The following is a 9,579-nucleotide window of genomic DNA, read 5'->3' on the forward strand; positions in this document are numbered from 1 at the left end:
CTTCAGCAGGGCTCCTGGACTCTAGGAAACTTTTCATTTTTAAAGCCAACTATCAGAAGGTAAGGATGAGGATTAAAGTTAGAGTTAGATAAAGAGTGAAAGTTTAGTTTTAGAGTGAAGGTTAATGGAGTGCTGGTGAGGGTTAGGACTAGGGAGGGAAGCAGAGAGTGAGTAAAGGAGATAGAGAGGAGAGGCAGATAGAAAGTGGGAGAAGGATTGGGAGGGGGAGCATGAGAGGGAGGGGGCTAGAGAGGATGGGGGAGATGGACTGTGGGTACAGGGAGAGAAGGAGAGGAAGGGATGGAGATGGAGGTTAAGAAAGGAGAGAGAGAGGGAGGGGAGGGAGAAGGGGGGGGGAGGTGAGGGGGAGAATGGGGAGAGGGATAAGTGTGTGGTGGGGGAGGGAATTGAGGGTAGGAGTCTGAAATTAGGAGGGAAATGAGGAAAGGGAAAAGGAAAAAAGAGGAGGGAAGGCAAGGGTTTGTGTGTGCTAGGGGAGGGAGGAGGGGAGGAGAGGGAAGGAGGGAGGGGAGGAGAGGGAGGAGAGGGGGAAAGGATGGCCTGACATCAGCTTGGAAATTCCTTTATGACTTCATCCTTGCAGGATAAACTGTCAGTTAGAGTCAGTTAACAGTTATAAGAGTGAGGGACTTCGAAAAGGTGGTTGGTCTTCAGCAGGGCTCCTGGACTCTAGGAAACTTTTCATTTTTAAAGCCAACTATCAGAAGGTAAGGATGAGGATTAAAGTTAGAGTTAGATAAAGAGTGAAAGTTTAGTTTTAGAGTGAAGGTTAATGGAGTGCTGGTGAGGGTTAGGACTAGGGAGGGAAGCAGAGAGTGAGTAAAGGAGATAGAGAGGAGAGGCAGATAGAAAGTGGGAGAAGGATTGGGAGGGGGAGCATGAGAGGGAGGGGGCTAGAGAGGATGGGGGAGATGGACTGTGGGTACAGGGAGAGAAGGAGAGGGAAGCGGGATGGAGATGGAGGGGTTAAGAAAGGAAAGAGATAGGGAGGGGAAGGAGAAGGAGAAGGGGAGGACAGATGATGGGGAGAATGGGGAGAGGGATAAGTATATGGTGGAGGGAATTGAGGATAGGGGTCTGAAATTAGGAGGGAATTGAGGAAAGGGGAAGGGAAAAAAGAGAAGGGGAAGGCAAGGGTTTGTGTGTGCTAGGGGGAGGGGAAGAGGGGGGAGGAGAGGGGAGGGGGAGGAGGGTGGGGAGGGGAGGGGGAGGGGGAAGGGATGGCCTTTCATCCCTTGGGAATTCTAATGCCTTTATGACTTCATCCTTGCAGGATAAACTGTCAGTTAGAGTCAGTTAACAGTTATAAGAGTGAGGGACTTCGAAAAGGTGGTTGGTCTTCAGCAAGGCTCCTTGACTCTAGGAAACTTTTCATTTTTAAAGCCAACTATCAGAAGGTAAGGATGAGGATTAAAGTTAGAGTTAGATAAAGAGTGAAAGTTTAGTTTTAGAGTGAAGGTTAATGGAGTGCTGGTGAGGGTTAGGACTAGGTAGGGAAGCAGAGAGTGAGTAAAGGAGATAGAGAGGAGAGGCAGATAGAAAGTGGGAGAAGGATTGGGAGTGGGAGCATGAGAGGAGGGGCGAGAGAGGATGGGGGAGATGGACTGTGGGTACAGGGAGAGAAGGAGAGGGAAGGGGGATGGAGATGGACGGGTAAAGAAAGGAAGGAGAGAGGGAGGGGAAGGAGAAGGAGAAGTGGGAGGGCAGGTGATGGGGAGAAGGGAGAGAGGGATAAATATATGGTGGAGGGAATTGAGGGTAGGGGTCTGAAATTAGGAGGGAATTGAGGAAAGGGGAAGGGAAAAAAAGAGAGGGGAAGGCAAGGGTTTGTGTGTGCTAGGGGGAGGGGGAAGGAGGGGGGAGAAGAGGGGTTGGAAGGGGTAGGGGGAGGAAGGGAGGGAGGGGAGGGGGAGGGGGAAGGATGGCCTTTCATCGCCTTGGGAATTCTAATGCCTTTATGATTTCATCCCTGCAGGCTAAACTGTCAGTTAATGTCGGTTATCAGTTATAAGAGTGAAGACCTTCAAGAAACTTACCTTCTTTTTATAGCCAACTATCAGAGAGTAAGGTTAGAATTAGAGTTAGATAAAGAGTGAGGGTAAGGTTTAGTTTTAGTTTTAGAGTGAGGGTTAATTTAGGATGAGGGTGAAGGTTTTGATTAGATTTAGATTGGGGTGAAGGTGTGAATTGGGACTAGGGAGGGGAGGCAGAGTGAGTAAGGGAGATAGAGGGGGAGGTGGATAGAAAGTGGGAACAGAACTGGGAGGGGGAGGATGAGGGAGATGGGGATAGAAAGGATAGGAGGAGATGGACTTTGGGTACAGGGACAGAGAGGGAGAGGGAAGGGGCGGAGAGATTGAGGAATTAAAAATGGAGAATCATAGAGAAGGAGAGAAGGGAAGGGAAGGGAAGGGAAGGGGTGGGGGAATGGAAAGGAATGATATTGAGTATATGTTGGAAGAGTGAATTCAGGGTAGGGGATTGCAATTAGGAGGGAAGAGTGGATGGGGCAGACAAGGTGTGTTTGTTTGCTAGGTAGAGGGAGAAGAAAACTTGGAAGGGGAGGGGGAGATGAAAGGATGGCCTTTCATTAACTTGGGAATTTTAATGGCTAATGGCTAATGGCTAATGGCTAATGGCTCTATCATTTCATCCATGCAGATAACTGTCAGTTACGCTCCGATATCAGTTATCAGAATGAAGATTCTTTCAAAGAGGCATGTTTGTCTGGAGGTTCCAGCAGGGAAGTTCAGCTATCATATATTCTTTTCCCATGACCAAAGATCACTATACTACTATCTGGGATAGGGGATGAAGTGGGAGAGAGGGCGGGGACATCCACCTAGCCAGCAAGAATAGCAAAATAATCCCTGGTAATCAATGGGATGATAGATGTTGCAGCCATATTAGGGGATGATGGGGGAGTGGAGAGGAGAAGGCAAGAGAGGGGGACAATGGTCAGAATGATGATCTCTTCCAAGTGGCATGTTGTCTGGAGGTTCTACCAGAGGAGCGCAGCTATCGTATACCCTATACTCCTATCTGGGATGGACTCTTCCACTAAGATGCAGCTTTGGAAGAGACAAAAATGGAGTGGTGAGGGAGGACGGGGACACCCGCCTTAGCCAGCCAGATCAGCCGAATCAACCTGGCAATCAATGGGGTGACAGATGTTGCAGCCATATTGGGGGATGGTGGGGAAGGAGGGGAGAGGGGAAGGCAAGGGAGGGGGACAATGATTGGAATGAAGGGGATGATGGGGGAGGGGGGAGGGGAAGGCAAGGGAGGGGGACAATGATCTGAATGAAGGGGAGGATGGGGAGGGGAGGATGGGAATGATGGGGAAGGAGTGGAGAGGAGAAGGCAAGAGAGGGGGACAATGGTCAGAATGATGATCTCTTCCAAGTGGCATGTTGTCTGGAGGTTCTACCAGAGGAGCGCAGCTATCGTATACCCTATACTCCTATCTGGGATGGACTCTTCCACTAAGATGCAGCTTTGGAAGAGACAAAAATGGAGCGGTGAGGGAGGACGGGGACACCCGCCTTAGCCAGCCAGATCAGCCGAATCAACCTGACAATCAATGGGGTGACAGATGTTGCAGCCATACTAGGGGATGATGGAAATGGAGGGGAGGGGGGAAGGAAAGGGAGGGGGAGGGAAGAAAAGGGAGGAGGAGGAGGGGGAGGGGAAAGAAAAGAGGGAGGGAGAGGGAAGGGGAGAGGGAGGGAGAGGGTAGATGGATGGGGAATGGGGTGGAGGAGGGGAAGTGAGAGGAGGAGAAAGGTGAAGAATAATGAGGAAGAAGGGGAGAGGGAAGGGGAGGGGAACAGTGAGCGGGGAAGAGGTTGCCTTTGAACCTGCTGGAATCGTGCTGGAATTGTGTTGCCTTCGTCGTGCCTTGAATCCATTGAAGTCAAGTTGCCTTGCCATGCCTTGGACCTGCTGGAGTCATGTCATCTTCATCCTGCCTTGAACCTGGTGGAGTCGCGTCTCCATCGTGCCTTGAATCAACTGAAGCCAAGTTGCCTTCATCGTGCCTTGAACCTGCTGGAGCTATGTCACCTTGCTGTGCCTTGAACCCATTGAAACTGCATTTGCCGTGAGGAACGACGACAGGATTGGTTGTGTGAAATAAACACAACTCATTTACTCAACTTGTACTGTGTTTGTGTGTGTTTGTGTGTGTGTGTGGACTGGGGCACAGGGATTCCTGGGCACTCTGACCCTTTATCAGTCACCATTTTGTCACTAGATGCCCCTTGTCAGCCGTGGCCTAACAAGTGGTAGATAGTTAACAAAACACCCCTATGGAATATTACACTGGAGGTACAAGAGATTTGAATTGGAGAAGATGTGTCCACTCCTTTCCAGATGGCAGGACAGGGGAACAGGAATTTGGAGGAAAAGAAACAGCACTGTTGAAGAAGAGATTCTTAACCCAGGAGAGAGGGGGAAGGGGGAAGTTCAGAGCACCTGCCTGTTACTTATGCCAGGGAGAATTACATGATTTTAAAAAGAGAATCCAAAACCGTTTCTAAACAAAAAATTCCACCCCAAATCTGCTGAAGAAATGGAAGGGCAAGGCAGGTGTCGAGGTGTGCGAGGCCTGGCTGCAACTGTCTGAAGGTAAGTAGTAGGGCAGCTCCACTCTGGCTTAATATTACCTGTGCACCAGTGGTGGGTTTCAAAAAAAATTACTACTGGTTCTATGGATGTGACTTGGTGGGTGTGGAAGAGGAAGGATACTGTAAAATCTCCATTCCGTCCCCAATCCAAGGGAAGGTTACTGCAAAATCCCCATTTTCTCCCGATCAGCTGGGACTTGGAAGGCAGAGAATAGATGGGGCAGGGCCAGTCAGAATTTTTACTACCGGTTCTCCGAACTACTCAAAATTTTCGCTTCGGTTCTTCAGAACTGGTCAGAACCTGCTGAAACCCACCTCTGTTGTGCACCCTGGAGTGGGTGGGGTCTTAATTATGGCTTATTTTGGGGGTAGGGCTTATATTGGGCGCATGTGTAAAAGTCAAGCTAGGATTTACTTTCAGGGTAGGTCACATTTTGGGGGAAACACGGTACTTCCAGGTGCCTTTAAAGACCACTGAAACACTGAGTTTAAGGAGATTGACAGATTTCCCCATTTAAATCAGGGCAGATACAGCATCTTACGTAGAATGATCAGTTTCAATTCAGCTCTAAGGAATTTATCTGTCAGTCTTTCGGTTTTGGATTACTGCCAAGGTCAGATAATTATCAACATCCAATCAGATCACACTAGTGTAAAAATTGGCGAGGTCTTTGATTGACTTCAGCAAAACACTGCTTTCCTGATTATTAATTCAGGGAATTAAGAAATCTCAAAGAAGATACAAAAGGAAATTAACAAATACTCAAAATTACTAATCACATACAAGTCTAACAGCCCCTGTCCAAAGGACAGGAGATGACAGATTAATTATAAAGCAAAACCATAACCAAATGAGAACTCAGGAAGGATCTATTCGGAAAGAATTAAAGTAACTTTCAGGCCTGTTTAGAAAGGTTTAACATAGATGGTTAAGAAACCATAGGAAGGAGACACTGTGGTTGGTCCACTGCAAAAGAATCTTGGCCATAAACAGCAATAGAGAAAATACACCAAGCACAGACAGATTTACAATGAATAGAGCTGGTTCTAAAGCAAACTCAGAACTGCAGTAAGTGCTCTGCTTTTTCCCTAGCAGTTGTAGCCCCGGTTTCCCAACCTAAGCATTGTGCCTGGTCTTAACTATGGGTGATCCTTAAACTACTGTGTACTAGCACTCTTCTACATGGTAGAATGTTTGCTGTGGGTTTTTTTACTCAATGCCCACCCAAGTTCAGGCATGATTCACTAAGCCAAGGCCAGAGCAAGTGAAGAAAGGGCTGGAACAAAATAGTTATTTCTCCATGTCTTTCTTAAAGACATTCTTTCTCACATATTCTTTCTCCCATTCCAGAGAGCAGATAGTCCCGTGATGGTGAACCTATGGCACGCGTGCCCAAAGTGGTACGCGAAACCATGTTGCCTGGCATGTACTGCCTTGCCTATTGGTCTTCTGGGTTTCTGGCACTCATGTGCGCCCGATGATCAGCTGTCCTTCATGCGCACAGCAGTGCTGAAAACCAGTGTGTGCATACATGCTGGCCAGCTGATTGTCAGGTGTGCATGCACGCCAGAACCCAGAAGTTTGGCTTTCTGGAGCACAATCCTTTCGCGTGCATGGCAGTGCCAAAAACTGGCCTGCACATGTGCTCCAGCCAGCTGATCCTTGGGCGCGCATGTGTGCTAGAACCCGGAAGTTCAGCTTTTCCAGAGTGTGGTCTGGCCAGTGCATGCACACAACATTTCTACACGACCTTTCACTGAGATTGTCCCAAAGGTACTATTTTCAAAAGGGCAACTGGACTGCCCAGGTGCCTTTTGGAAATAATGCCTTTGGGACAACCATGACCTGGAGGATAGAGAATTTCCACAGACAGAGAGAAAATACCACATTTCCAAAAAGCATGGACTGATTTTATCTCATTTGGAAGATTTAGAAAACAGATAATAAGAAATGTCTATGGAGATTCTCAGTCATCCAAGTCATGGTTGTTCCTAAGATGGTTTTTTTTTCAACATATTTTTTATTTTTATAGAATAGAATAGAATTTTTTATTGGCCAAGTGTGATTGGAGACACAAGGAATAACATAGAAGAACAACAATACATGACATACATTGACATAAAACATATAACAAAAAAGAATTAACATAGAAGCTATGTTAAGGAGCTGAACAACCTTCTTGGATGAGAAGTGAAATGTCTTCCAACGAAAATCAGAAATCAGCTTTACATCAGCTTTGTTTCCTTATTCCTCTCATGTTTACATCCTTGTTCGCTCTTTCATTTCGTTTAAACTTTTTTTTGTCCCATTCTCTCTTATATCTTTTTATCTTCTATCCTATCTATCCTTCTGACTATTCATTTTCTCTCATATACACGCATATATAAACTTTTCGCCTTTTTCTGTCATCTAATATTTCTAGTCTCTAGCCAATTCCCTAATTTTACATTTTCTAGCAGTTTTCTGTAGTCCTTTTTGATGTGGACCTCCTATAGCCATCTCACATCTATTTCTATTTTTTTTTAATTTATTGAGGGTTTAAGCTCTCTTTCTTGGTATTTTTAAACTATTAATGTTTACTAAAAACACCTTATTTGCCTCTCCCTTTTTTATTTGGTCTTTCTGTGTTTCTGTCTCTCTTACTCGCCTTCCTCCTTCTCTTTCTCTTTCTATCCATTCTTTCTCTTTTTCTTGTCTCTTTTGTGTTTCTCTTTCTTGTTCTATTTCCACTAGTATCTCTTCGTCTTGACTTCTGCTCTCAGGTTCCTCTTCACTTTCCTGTTCTTCTTCCTGTGCAAAATAGAAAGGTGCTTTTTCAAGAGGCAACTGGACTTTCTGGTTTTATTTTGAAAATGTTTTGCTTCTCATCCATGAAGCTTCAGAGCTGAACAACCTTTTTGGATGAGAAGTGAAATGTCTTCAAACAAAAACCAGAAAGTCCAGTTGCCTCTTGAAAAAGCACCTTTAGGATTATAAGAAATTGTCTCTTGAAGTCCCAGCAGATCCATTCTTGATATAACTCTATATACCAAAGACTGGGATCACTATCTCTCTTGAAATAAGGAATGCCCCCAAACTCTTGAGTTTAAGTACATTTTTCATCTTTAAGATTTTGGGTATTGATGTTCCTTAATTCTCATATTTTTATTGTATGATACAGCAAGCCATCTTGACTCCTTTGGGAAATAAGCAATCCATGAATAATTGTTGTTGCTGCTGCTGCTCAGTTGCTAAGTCATGCCTGATTCTTCACGATCCTATGGACCTCACGAATAATCGTATGTGTATAAATAAATGAACACTGCCATTTTCCTCCCTGTTGCAAGGCAGTCCTGTGATGATGAACGTAAAGTTTAATTCTATGAAAATGTAGCTAGCTTAAAGGGCAGAAATAAATGCCCTGCCCCAGTGGTGAAATCCAATTTTTTTTTTTACTACCGGTTCTGTAAATGTGGCTTGGTTCGCGTGGCTTGGTGGCTGTGACAGGGGAAGGATATTGCAAAATCTCCATTCCCACTCCACTCTGGGGCCAGCCAGAGGTGGTATTTGCTAGTTCTCCAAACTGCTCAAAATTTCCGCTACCGGTTCTCCAGAATCTGTTGGATTTCACCCCTGCCTTACCCTTGAGAAAGCCACAACAATGGCAATATGCCCTTCTGGACATTGGGCAATGGATTTCATCATTGCATCCAAATATTTTGTTTCCACTCTAAAGATGACAACCTGACAAATCTGACTACCCTGCCCTAACAATAAAAATATAATTAACACATGTAGTTTTATGGTTTGCAAGTGGAGAGCAACCCTGTCAATGAACTGTGCAGCCGGTGTCTGAACAGAGCCAGAGACGCTGACAAGAACCAGTTTTGTATCAATAAATATATTTACAGTAAATAAAATAGGCAAACAGGAGCATTGCCAGGTAAATGAACACAGCAGGAACAACATCATCAGGTAAATCATACAGAGCACACAAGACACAGAGGAAAAAAGGTCGGAAACAAGGAAGCTCTGTCTTTACTCACAACAACCAATCACAACTCAGTTTCCTTCCTGCATGGCCAACTCTCTTTAACCAATTAGCTGTAACTATGTGTTCTTGCTCATTGTCCAACCCCTCACTGCTCCAGCTATTAAATCTTAAGTATCTTAACAAACCCTTTCAGTCCGAACAGAACAGAACTAAAAAGTTGAAAGGGACCTTAGAGGTCTTCTAGTCCAACCTCCTGCTTAGGCAGGAAACCCTATAACATTTCAGACAAACAGTTATCCAATCTCTTCTTAAAAATTTCCAGTGTTGGAACATTCACAACTTCTGGAGGCAAGTTGTTCCACTGATTAATTGTTCTGTCAGGAAATTTCTCCTTAGTTCTAAGTTGCTTCTTTTCTTGATCAGTTTCCACCCATTGCTTCTTGTTCTACCCTCAGGTGCTTTGGAGAATAATTTGACTCCCTCTTCTTTGTGGCAACTGAGATATTGGAACTCTGCTATCATGTCTCCCCTAGTCCTTCTTTTCATTAAACTAGACTTACCCAGTTCCTGCAACCGTTCTTTATACGTTTTAACCTCCAGTCCCCTAATCATCTTTGCTGCTCTTCTCTGCACTCTTTCTAGAGTCTCAACACCTTTTTTAGTAATTGGTAAGTGGAGTAAGTGGCTCTCCAGTGGAGATCACCGTTAAAGATGACCAAGGAGGAAGTAGTTCCTTTTAATGGATTTGCAGTGACTGAGGGCACCTCCAATCAGCCCTCTTGAATTTAAGCCTACTAATGCTTGGGCTCTGAATCTATGTTGCAGACTTTTTTCCATGGTTAGTGGAGAAAAAAATAGGAGTGAAGAAATGGTGCCAGAATAGAGGCTACGGATGTTCCCAGCTAATGAGGATATTAAACTGCATCTAGCATGAAGGGCCTTTAAAAAAAAAACCT

General features: G+C 45.1%; 1 long non-coding RNA gene across 1 annotated transcript; it reads left to right on the plus strand.

Moving 5' to 3' along the window:
* Window positions 1-616: 616 nt before the first annotated feature.
* LOC131199647 (uncharacterized) lies at window positions 617-2,112 on the plus strand. The gene is made up of 3 exons (XR_009155378.1): window positions 617-728; window positions 1,295-1,418; window positions 1,997-2,112. It is a non-coding gene; the product is annotated as an uncharacterized LOC131199647 (long non-coding RNA).
* The last annotated feature ends 7,467 nt before the right edge of the window (window positions 2,113-9,579 follow it).

This window comes from Ahaetulla prasina, chromosome 5 (assembly GCF_028640845.1).
Source record: "Ahaetulla prasina isolate Xishuangbanna chromosome 5, ASM2864084v1, whole genome shotgun sequence".
NCBI lineage: Eukaryota > Metazoa > Chordata > Lepidosauria > Squamata > Colubridae > Ahaetulla > Ahaetulla prasina.